The sequence below is a fragment of the Pteropus medius genome, unplaced genomic scaffold (genome assembly GCF_902729225.1).
Source record: "Pteropus medius unplaced genomic scaffold, Ma_sr-lr_union100, whole genome shotgun sequence".
Classification (NCBI taxonomy): domain Eukaryota; kingdom Metazoa; phylum Chordata; class Mammalia; order Chiroptera; family Pteropodidae; genus Pteropus; species Pteropus medius.
This window is the reverse complement of record NW_024341755.1, coordinates 157350-169657: the sequence shown is the minus strand read 5'-3', so window position 1 is coordinate 169657 and position 12308 is coordinate 157350. Positions and strand designations below refer to the sequence as shown.

Below are 12308 nucleotides of genomic sequence, written 5' to 3'. Positions count from 1 at the left end.
TAGTGGTCAGTCTGTTCTGGATGGTGGAGAGGGACATCAGTGTCCTCCCATAGATTCTGGGTAGTAGATAAAATTGCTCCATCCTAGGGTCAATTTGATATATTTTTCATTTGGTTCTGACTAGCTTATAGGATGATTTTTAAAAGAATGTTTGGTTAATTTAAGTTAAAAAACCCTAATATTTCAAGCCTAAGCAAAATGGTATTTCTTTAATAACGGTGTTTTTCTATCTATTTATACTTGCCTCATTCCATAAGGGATTTCCTAAAACCAGTTCAGCAAATTAGTCTAGTTTGCTAGCCCATGACAGACAGGACAAACAGTGGAAACAGTCATAAGAAAGTTTAATATCCTTTTAGGGATATCTATTCTCTTCTAGTGGTTTTCTCCTCCTGTAATCAACCCCCTCTCCCCCTGCTCCAACTGACCCACCCATTTGGCAGAAATAGGTACTTCAGATGACTGAGAACCTGAATCTAATCAATGTAGTCCTTGGGTGACCTTGGGATGCCAGACTTGCACATAATCCCTTGGTTTGCCCTTCCTTAGTCAATAATTCAGCATGTAATTTACTGAAATTTGTGGTTTTGTGAACCACAGACTTCACTTGGAATTATTATGTCAAATCATCCATGTTATACATCAACCAACAGAGAGGACTGATTTCCACCAGTCTACACTGACTCCTACAATCTCAGCATTGCCACAAGAGAATGCCTTGAGTCAGTTTTCCAGAGATAACTTTGTTCATGCTTATAACCTGCACCCACAGTCCCCATTTTGCTAGTAATGATGAAAGTTACATCTTTCATATTTTTCAGCTGTTATGTTATTAAGGAAGATAAACCAGTAGTATTTAAAGTGCTGCATCTTTGGTCTAAATTGTTGAAACTTAATGATGGGTCCATGGGGTGTTCATTATACTATTCTTTCTACTTTTGTGTATTTTTTTTGAAAGTTTCCACAATAAAACATTTTAAAAAGTCATTAATCACTCCTGGGGAGGAGTACATACATGGGTTTCCCTTTAGAAGAGTGCTTATTAACCAAGGGATTAGGTGGAATGCACACCCTTTAGTAGGGATGTACCATGTAAAAATCGGGGGAGGGGGGTGTTTTAGATTGAAAAAGGTTCTGTGCCAGAAGTTCTGATAAGGTATCCCAGAAGGGGAATGTCCTCCAGCCTGCAGTCCCCATCCACCAGACCCCTGAAGAAGCCTTGCTGAAATGAGCCATTGTTAGTGAAAGAGGCATTTAGGATTAAGGGGAGGTTGAAACCTATGGAAACAGGCCTCAACAAATTGATGAAAACTGTGTTAGCCAGCAGGCAGAGTAACATAGGCAAAGGAACTCTTGGGGCAAGAGGCAGCCCGGAGTGTAACAGGGTGTCATTCTCACCCCAGGTGAGTGCTGAAGAGGGCAAAGTTGCTAAGGAAGGAGGAGACCTGGGAGGAGAATGTGGCAAAGAAGTCCTCACTTGGGATCTCAAAGGGCAGTCTTTGGAGGATCCAGGCCCTATCCAATTTTCAGGGTTTAAAAGAGTGGGAAAGTCTTTAGAAGGCAAAGATTACACACAATGTGTCCAAGGACCTGGGACCAGTCTGCTTGGAAAGGCAGGGTCCCTAAAGTACACATCAAAAACTCTGGTTTGGTTCTTTTGTATTGTGTTTTTTACTGTGATACTGGGCAAATGAGGGTGTTGGTATGCTGCTGGGAGTGAGAAGATATGGTTGGAGAGCTGGGCATTGTTTAGGGTGTGGGGACCTAGGAGGACATGCTCTTGCAAGACCCTGAGTTGAGGTAACATGATTAGAAACTGGGGATAGAGAAGAGAGCCAGGGCAGGTCCTAAAAGGTACAAAGCCTAGATTCACCCAGCTGCTCCCAGGCAAGATTTGTGGGTGGTATGTCAGTGAGACCCAGGCGAGTGCAGCCAGTTTTCAATAGAGCTGGTCTGTGAAACTTGGCTGAGAGGACAGAGGAAGATTGATGTTTGCTCCAGAGTGGGGCTGTCAGCTGTGCTCACCGTCTCACCATGGTCCCAGCTGTGAACAAAAGTCCTGGCCCTTCATGGTACTGCAGAGCAGTCCAGGCTGGTGTAAGTCTCTGAGGACAGCTAGACCATTTTCTCATCCTGGCTGACAACCAGAAGACAGAAGAAACAATAGAAGGTGGTGGTGGTGGGAGGGGGGCAGAATTGTAAGGGAGTAAGAAGCAGTGACCAGTGGGAAGGAGCTATCAGCTTCAAATCTTAGGTCTTTGGATGCAAGTTGTAGAAACTTTTAGGGAAAGCAGACCTTTTCAGCCTCACAGATAATAGTGAATTACTAAAGGAGGTCTGCAGGGACCGTAATGCCTCATTCATTCATTCATTAATTCATTCATTCAATGAGTACCTTACTGACCAAAACCCTGGGTAATGCCAAAGTAATTGAAGATAGTTCATAAATTCAAGGAGCTTACATGGAATTTGGGGATATGTGCCAAGTTAAGTACTAAAGTGTATCTTTAAATGCTAAGTGACAAACATGGAATAGAAATCTAGAAACAAGAGAAACCTTAGGTGAAAATGGTAGTGGCTTAAAAAGCGGAAAGTAATACATGCTAGGGAAACATAAAGCAAGGATACTTAACCTGGTCCTGGAGATCAAGGAAGGCCTCCCTCAGGAAATGACGTTTTAAGTGAGACTTAAAGGCTGGGTTAGCCATGGTGAAAAGTTTGAGGATTTGAGGTGTTGAAGTGTTTCCAGTACAGAAACTTTGTGTTTTAGCCAAAGCAGTCCTCATTTTTCTGGGTGTGATCAGAGAAGGTGGGATTTTAGAAGGCCTTAGAAAGATAGACATGATTTGGCTAGAAGGAAAAGGCACCTGGTATTCCAGGTTGTCACCAAAGCGTTAGGAAAAATGAGGACTGCTTTGGCTAAAACACAAAGTTTCTGTACTGGAAACACTCTTCAACACCTCAAATCCTCAAACTTTTCACCATGGCTAACCCAGCCTTTAAGTCTCACTTGAAACGTCATTTCCTGAGGGAGGCCTTCCTTGATCTCCAGGACCAGGTTAAGTATCCTTGCTTTATGTTTCCCTAGCATGTATTACTTTCCGCTTTTTAAGCCACTACCATTTTCACCTAATGACCTACTCTTATCTCCCTGTAATTCGTTCTCTACACTGCGCTCAGAATGGTCTTTGCAAAATGTAAACCTGTTACAGCACTTCCCTCTTTAAAACTCTCCTATCCCTAACAACTTCATTCTTTTTTTGCCTCTCTTTATGTCCATCTTGCTTCCTTTCCTCTTGCTCTTCCTTCAGGTCATATCTTAATTGTCTCTGTTTCAGGGAAACCTTCCATGATACCCCATCCTCCAACTTCTACTACTCCTCTTATATATTTCCATAACATGTCCACATTTTCTTCATTTTACTATTCTCCAATAACTTAGTCCAAATTTGTCTTCCCCACCAGAATATAAGCTCTCTGAGGGCAGCGGCTATGTTTCTTCTTCACTGTGTTGCCCTTGTATTTAGTTACAGTGCCCAGCATATTTTGATAGGTACTCCACAAAAATCTGTGAATAAATGCAAAGGAGATGAAGCAATATTGGTAGGTGAAAGCCAACCTGAAGAGATTGTTCTTATATCTATGGACAAAGGGAAACCTTTAAAAGTTTTTAATTTTGGAATGAAAAAATCATTAGACTATATGGACTTTTGAAGAAACAAAACCAACTCAAACAAAACCCAGAGAACTCCAACCTCAGCTTAGCCCAAACCCTAGCCTCAATTATCTTGTGGACTCATGTTCTCTCCTTGCCCGTTCCCCCACCACTACCGCTTTCAAAAGCACAAGAAAACATACTCATTGGTCTTTGTAACTAGACACATTTGGCAGCAGGGCCAAATGCAGTTACTTCCACACGTGCAGTTGTTCATTTGGCTGGCATTTATTGCCCACTTCCATTGTTTCAAACACTGTGCTGTTAGCTACAGATGAAAAACACCCTTTCCCCTGTTTTAATGAAGTTCGCAATTGAAGGAACCCCTACTACTGATCACTCACTTGATGGCTTCACATTTCTGGTGAAAAGTTTTACCTTACCTGGACTCAGGAAGACTTTTCAGGATACTAAGAGCCCGCAAAGGACCTACATCTCAGGGGTAGATCCTCTGTAAAACTGGGACTCAACAAGACTCAGAGAATAGATGCTTATGCCAATTTACACTAAACATTTACGCTTTTCTAAATAGCAGATTGGAGAATGTCTGGAAGGGCATTCAGGCAGTTGCCATTTCTTAACCTTATGAGGCTGGGCTTAATAAGGCAAACAGGCCTCCAAGGTACACCCCTTGAGTGAAGCAAAGTAGAGGAACTCAAGGAATGACAGGAAAATGAATTAAATTTCCCAGTAAAAATTGAGGAGCTGTTCTGCTCCCTGAGGCGTGCTGAAACAAATATGTGGTTCCAAGCAACCTTTCAAAGATAATCAGAAAGCACCCACCCTCACCTTAGGGTAGACATTAATGCTGAGAGATTTTTTTTCATCTAAGATTCAAATCCCAGGTGGCTAGGAAGGTAGCAAATAAGGATGTCAGAGAGGCAGTGCACCCCTCTCTCTTCTCCAAGGAAGGATAAAGGGAAGAAATAAGTATTGTTTTGTAGCTGCAGTCCTTGATTGAGGGATAACATCAAACATGGTATCTATGACGCTTTGAAGATATATTCATTAGTTTTGACTTTCTCGCTCTCCCTGAATCCTTTACCTTGAACATGAATCCACCATCAGGCTATCAGGGAGAGAGATTACATAAGTAGCACATAGACATGAATAAGATTAATTTCCATGATTTATTGCTGTACTATGTTAGGCAACTTTGGGTGAAGAGAGTTCATATACCTGGAGCTTGAAATCCTAAGAGATAGAACAGGAAGGGTTAACCTTAAAATCAATGGCATATATTTCATAGAAGAGTAACAATGTATTAATGAGAAACCACAGTGTGTCCTCCCTTAAAGGAACATCCTGAAACTTAAGCCAATTAAATGACGATAACAGATTATATTTCTATTAGGGAAAGGCTAGAAGAAGTATAAGTCTAAGGGATTCACAGATAAATTCACAAAGGAACTCTGGAGAAGGATACTCTGAATTTGTAGAATTTGGAGCTTGGCATGACCACTTAACACCTGTAATATCATAACAGTTGCCAAGATTTGTGCTATTCTCTTTCTATGGGGACTGTGAACATGTAATATGGATATCAGCCAACAGATAAATATGGCAGAGGCTGGGGACCGAATGGTCATTACAGGGATAGTTTCCTCAGCTACGGACTATCTCTGGCCTTGAGTCTGCCATAGTGTACTAGTTGGTGCAGTCTCAGAAGTGAGCCTCTGGAGCTCATAAATTGAGACACTTTGGTTCTTCACTTTCTATTTCATTCTTTCCCTTCACAGCTTCAAATAAGTGGAAAAAACAAGGGAGATACACCTAGCACCTGGGCTTTTGCCCAATTAGGTTCTTAGTGTCCCCATATTGTCTGATGAGCAGACCAGACTAAATGATCTGGGAAGGCCTTTCCAGCTCTGTTGAGCCAGGTTCCAAAATTCTAAGACATTGTGATCCATTGACTCAGTTGCCTTATGGGGAATCCCATGAAAGATTAGTTTTCTAAAAGAGCCAATTGCTTGTTTTTCTGTGTGGGAGTAGTGGAAAATATAGTCAAGATAGCAAAGGCACTGCTGTGACCAAAGATCTCAAGCATTCTTGCCCTTGTGATGGTCAGGGACTTCTTTATAACAGTAATTCTCACTGCCTAAAGTAGTTAGGGATTAGTGCTAAATTAAGACCTGATAAGACTGAGATCAGTCAGCAAAGGCATTGTTAGTAAGTATAAGGGGAGGGACACTAATAAGGATTTAGGACTTAGATCGATAATTTGAAAAAGAGCTTAGAATCAGATACTCAATTGTTAGATTCTTTTGTCATGTTGGCCTATTCTCAGAAAACAAGTCATAACACTCCTTGACCTAATAAATAGATTACCTCTGAAAGTTATAGATGATGCGGTCCCCCCCCAAATTTAAAAGCAGCAGTAAACTCTCTTTGCCCTGCGCCGCAAACTCCTACCCCAACTGGACTTTTATGGTGAAGTAAATGTATCAGTTGAAATTAGAGCTACTCTGACTGAAATATATATAGAGAGTGAGCGTGTGAAAGGGGTAGCTGCCTGTTCTATGACTCCTTGAAGCTGACTTTGAAAATTCCTTACCCAGTAGATAAAGCATTGAACTGAGAAATAGAAAACCTGGATTTTGTTTTTGGCACTGTTACTACCTCGTTGTCAGGCTTGGGTAAGTCACTTGGCCTCTCTGAGCATCATTGCCTCATTTCCTGCATGGATACATGGTTATTTTACCTCAAAGGTTTACTTTAAGGATGACATGCCAAGTAAATGCTTTGAAAAGGAAAATAATACAAAGATACTTGTTATCTTCATATTATAGTCCCTCATAACACAACTCTTGCAAAATAAGTATAGATAAGGAGAACTAATGCAGCAACTGAGTGGTTAAATTTTTTTGAAGAAATACAGTACTCACTGCTTAAAAAAATTATCTAGCAAACACTAATTCATTTCATGCTATGAGGGTGATATGGGGAATTCAAAGATAAATACATTAAATCCTTGACCTCAAACTCATTTATGTGTGAGGGAAAGAGACAAGAGAACACTATAATCTCACAAATACAAATACAGAGATACATACATGGCATTATTGGAGAACCCAAATCTGTTTGGATGTTAGGGTGACAGGAATTTGAGAAGGCTTCATAGAAAATATGATATCTGGTTAGAGTCTTGACAGATAAGCAGGATGGAAGAGGTCAGAGTATGACATTTAAAAGCTAAGGAACAACATGTGCAAAAGCACAGAGCATTAGACAGGATGAGTTATTGGGTTCAGGGATTTGTGGGTGGACCAGCATGGCCAAATGCAGGGTGCATTTAGGGGAGTGAGGGGAATGATGACAGAAGAGACTGGAGGCACTGACAGGGGCCAGAGCAGAAAAATCTCTCAGAGGCCAATTTAAAGAATGTGGACTTTTTCTTGAAGACAATAGAGAGCTATTTAAGGATTCAAAGCAAGGAAATGTCATAAACAAATTTATGTTTTGAAAAGGTCAAATTGACCATAGTGTAGAGGTTAGGAAATGATGATGGAATCAAAAGCTGAACAAAGATAATGTCAAGGAGGATAAAAGAAGGATAGATTTCAGAAATATTTGAAAGATAGACTCAACAAGACTTGGTGATTGATTTGATCTGAGAGCTATGGATAAAGGAGTTGTCAAGGATGACTCCCAGTTTTCTGGCTTAGGTGACTGAGTAGATAGAAGTGCCACTCATCAAGATTGGTGGTGTTGGCGGAGGGGGTGGAGGAAGAGGTTTGAAGGAGGTTGTGAGTTGTTTGGCTCTAGACATGTTGAGTTTGAGGTACTTGTGGGATAGCCAGGTGGTAATGTTCAACAGAGAAATGGAAAATAAGACTAAAGCTGTGGGTAATCTGGACTGAAAGTAGGCATTTGAGAAGTAGCAGCATACAAGTTATCAAATCCATGGAAATAGTTAAGAACAGCCAAACAGTAGGTGTGCAACAAGGAGAGGCGAAAGCCAAAGATAAAATCCTGGAGAATAAGAACACCAAGATGTGATGGCCAGTGGGGTGAGAGAAGAAACTGAAGAATGAAAACCAAGGGAGAAGAGAATTTCAAGGAAGGTGTGATAGATTTGACAAATGATACAGGAAGCCATGAAAGATTAGGACAAAAAAATGTTGACTTAACAGCAATTAAGAAGGCAGTGTGAGGAACATGGGAAAAGCATTTTTGAGAGGGAGTTAGGGAGAAAGCAGAGAATAAATTACAGTGTGTTAAGGAGTAAATGGTAGTCACAAGGATATAAAAGCACGTAATAAGAATATCTCTTATAAGAAACCTGGTGGTGAATGGAAGGGGGTGCAACAAATCAATAGCTAGAGAGGAAGGTGGTTTTTATTTTTAGTTTTCATTTTGAATGAGAGAGGTTTTCTCTCTCCCTAACACCAACCCTCCTTCCCAATTGTCATCCTCCTCCTCCTCCTTTTTCTTCTTCTCTCTGTCTCCCTCCTCTCTCCCCCTCTTTCTCTGAAAAAGCTGAAGCTTAGAGAGATTAAGCAATTTGTCATAGTTACATAGTTTGTAAGCATGTTATATGGCAGCAGGAAGAACCCAGAGACAGTGGAGAGACTGAAAATATGAAAGAAAGATGATTTTAACTTGACCCCATTTGTGCTTTTGTGAGTGTGGACTCAGTAAAATGAGACAACAATCTGATGTTCAAACCAGGCCCAGGTGCTAGAAATTTGCAGATGTAAAAGAGAGACTACAATGATATGGTCTGGTCATATAATAGCTAATCTTCATGAGTACTTACTATGAGCCAAACACTGAAGCACCATGCCTACATTCTCTTATTAAATTCCCACCACAACATTATGAGGCAGGTACGGTTATCACCTTTATTTAACAAATGTGAAAATTGAATCACAGAAAGATTTGATGATTTGTTCAAGATCACACCACATAGTTATCATGTGCTAGATCTTTCAGAGCCTTCAAATGACCCTTTAGAAGAGGAAACTGAGGCTGAGGGAGATGAAGTCATTTATCCAAGAACCCATATCCAGTGAATAATGGACTTATGATGCGAACCCGGGCTCTGTCTGGTACCAAAGCCACACTCTTAATCACTATACTGTCGTGAATGAAAGTTATTCAAATAGAAAATACGTGCACATTTTTCTAGATCCAGCTATGTAAGGCAAAATGTTCCTAAGACTTAAGTGATAGTAAGAATTGCCCTTGTTCCAGGGAGTTGATAGTGAAAGCATGTACTTCCTTGGTAATGCACCGCCCAGTATAATGCGGCCAGGACATTTGTAAAAAACCTCATGATGAAAGTAGAGACTGAGAAAAACAGAGCTACTCAGCAATAGCTGAGTTCTCATGTGACTTTTTCAGATTACTTCATAACAGCAGCCATACTGCATTCTTCCATGGAGAGAAAACTCTGTGAGTGAGAAAGCCTCTGGCTCAGATGTCCTTCCTCTTCCTGGCCTGAGATTTGCTAACATGCTGTTCTGATGCCACTACTCCAAGTTTGTAAACTTGTAAATGTTATCTTAGATGTGAAGTATAATGGAGCAAGGAATGTTAGGCTGGGAAGAACAGCCTAACTGCCATCCCTTCAGAGATGACTGGCTCTCTAGTAGGAACAGCATGCGGAGCAGGAAGAGGCAGGTGGTTTTACTGCCAAAAAACCCTTGACTATACTTGCTTGACACTGCCAAAGTTTTCTTTGGTGATTGATTTTTGAAATATAACTTGATACTTGTCTTCATATTTGGAATAGGATTAATGTTTAATCGAATAATTATCATTCTTTATTTGACAATATAATTTATTGGGTTTTGATGTCTTTTTAACTTTGGTTCTGTTATACCCAAGGGCCAGCCTGTGTGTGCGAGCAAGCGTGTGCAGGTGAGTGCATGCATGTGTGTGAGTGTGTGTGTATATGTGCATTCTATCTGATTCTATAAGTTCCTTTCCAGGTCTGTTTTTCTGTAATCAATGGGCGAATGGAAAGAAGTTGAATAGAAATGTGGTCTATAATAAACCATGTGAGAAGTCATGCTCTTATTTCACATATACATATGCTATATATCCAGAGCTGTGTGGACTAAAAAGTTTTATAAGATGCAATCCCTGCCCTCAAAGGGCTGATTCTACATTCCTTCCATTCAGCAAGTGATCACACTACCTGGATTCCTAATCACTTGGTGGTTCCCATGCTTGGATGATTTGTTTTTCATTAGCAGAGCAGCCTGGGAAGATCTTTAATCTCAACATATTTTTAATTTTAATTTAATTTAAGAATTTTAATTTAAGATTTTGACAGCCAGAAATGGTAAGATGATAATAATTATTACAACATTGATAATAGTAAATGGAAAATGAAGTGAAGCAAGTGAGGACACATGTAGAGATTCCCAGGAGGTGATATGTTCTGGACAAAGTTGGGATATTTGTATAGCTCAGTAAAAAGGAAAAAGAACTTCAAGAGTCAACTTAACATTTTAACTAGAAGAGTGTAAGTTCTTTTATGATAGGTTGGGAAAAGGCTTATAGGAGAAAGTAAAAATAATAAACTGTATTCTCTACCTTGCTTCTACACAGAAAGCTCTTTTTGATTTGACTGTGGGTTCTAAGAGAACAAGAGGTCCTGCTAGTGGATTGAGGGGCAAGAGGAAGACAAATCACTGGTTTCTTACATAGGAGAGCAAACTGAAGCCTCAACCACTGAATAAATAAATCCCTTTCTCTGGAAAAACGTATGTATAAAATATTTAACTGGCATTAAATATTAGCAATGAATTAATGAAAACACCCAAAACAGTTTATGTGGGAAGTTTTTTTCCTTCATAAAATATGCTATTTTAAAACTTAAAATCACTTCATATGTGATCCAAGTAGAAAGTAGTATGGGTCTCTGGAAGGGTGGAGTACTATAAAAATGAAGGTAAATGGAAGTGACCTCCAAGTGAGTCTCTTTTATCACTTCCTGCCAACTCACTATGGTGAGAAGAGTCCAAGTTCAAGAATTTCATGATTGAATGGATTTATAGGTGTCAGATGTTTCCAGTGGGACCCAGCATCCTTCCCTTCCCCAATACATGTATGGAAAGGGTGAGGAAAATGAAAGCCATTTGTACCTGATTGTGATATCATGTGTCGCCCTTCTCCGCTTGGGGGCTCAGATGGAGAGGGACAGTACCATCCACCTGGCATTGCCTCTGAGTAGCTTTGTGAACTCCTTGGGGCTATTATGTTGGTTGGTACTTTGGCTTCTTTGGCTCACAGCACCAGCTGATGCCCTGAGCTGAATCCCGGTTGGGCAGGCTCTACTGCTCAGTGCAGTAGCTGTCTCCAGAGCATTGTTCATGAGACTTCCAACAGGGCAGATTTGTGCAGTTGGCCCATCTGGATGAGATCTCTAACAAGTAGAGCTCTGTGTGATAAGCTCATCCCCATAGTCCACCCCACCCTCTGCTACCCCCGCCTCGAGCTGCAGCAGCCTGACACCCCAGCCCTGCCATAGAGAGTATCAAAGAGATACTCTCTGCTTCTTTCAAAAGGGTGTTGCTTGTGGTCTCTCATTGATTGGCATTACCTAGGCAGAAATGGGAAAACAGGGACTCTCTGCCCTCTCAATTCAATTTCCTCCCCTAAGCAGTCCTTTAGTTTTGAATCTTCTTGGTACCAGTCATAATAACATCAATAAGATTAATTTCTGGTCCAGCTACCCTGGTCAGCATAGAATGTTCTCCTAAAAGTCTAGAGACAGACAAGAGGAATATCTCATTGAAAAGGAAAGAACGGACAAGATCAATAGGAAAAGGTGGGGAAAGAAAGCCGAGCTCTTGGCTTCATTTGTTTTGGTCTCTGGATTTATTGCCTTTCAATTTGGAACACCATTTTGAAGAAAAGAGAAAGAGAAGGAAGGATGAAGAGAGGGAGCAAAGGGGAGAGAATTCAGAGAGAGAGAGAGAGACAGAGAGACAGAGAGACAGAGAGACAGAGAGACAGAGAGATATGGAGAGAGACATTGGACTCACATAATTATTTATTCTTAGTCCAGGAAAAAGGTCAAGATCTTTAATCATTTGATCACCTCTGTCTTCCAGCTATTAGTCCTATACTTTAATCTTCTTTTTTTCGGTTTCTCACAATTGGATCATTTCAAAGGACTCAGTATAGCAGGCCCATGCTTCTGCATGTCCCAGTAGTATGTCAGGTCTGAAATAGACTCTTCCACAACCCTCTCTATTCTGACATTTCTGGTAGCTTCAATTGACTGCTACCCCTCCTCACTGTTGAAGGAGAAGGGAAGCTAGAGAAGGGTTAAGAAATAATTCCAACTTATGATTGTCTGAGTTCTAATTACTACCCTGAAGATTGGCCAAGTCAATGTTTATCCAGGATAGGAATCCTCTATATGCATAGTTACTCCCAGGTTGCATGGCACTATTATTTTCTCACTAAAAAGAAGTGAAAAAACAAGTTGGAAATGAGGTGTCCTGGTAAATAAAGAAACTTTGGAGAAAAAGAAGTTAAAAAGGAAACCCCAGCCAACAAAAGACTTTGTGAGGATAGTTTCTGTATTCTACTCCTGAGTCTTATTACCATAGATTTCATTTTTCTTGAAAAT

General features: G+C 40.5%; 1 long non-coding RNA gene across 2 annotated transcripts in view; it reads left to right on the top strand.

Annotated features, from left to right (window-relative positions):
- Nucleotides 1-12308, top strand: part of LOC120594371 (uncharacterized) — a 42023-nt gene that overhangs the window by 4667 nt on the left and 25048 nt on the right. For both annotated transcript variants that reach the window (XR_005650555.1, XR_005650557.1), the window contains exon 2: nucleotides 10277-10431. This is a non-coding gene — a long non-coding RNA (uncharacterized LOC120594371). The remainder of the gene's footprint in view (nucleotides 1-10276; nucleotides 10432-12308) is intronic.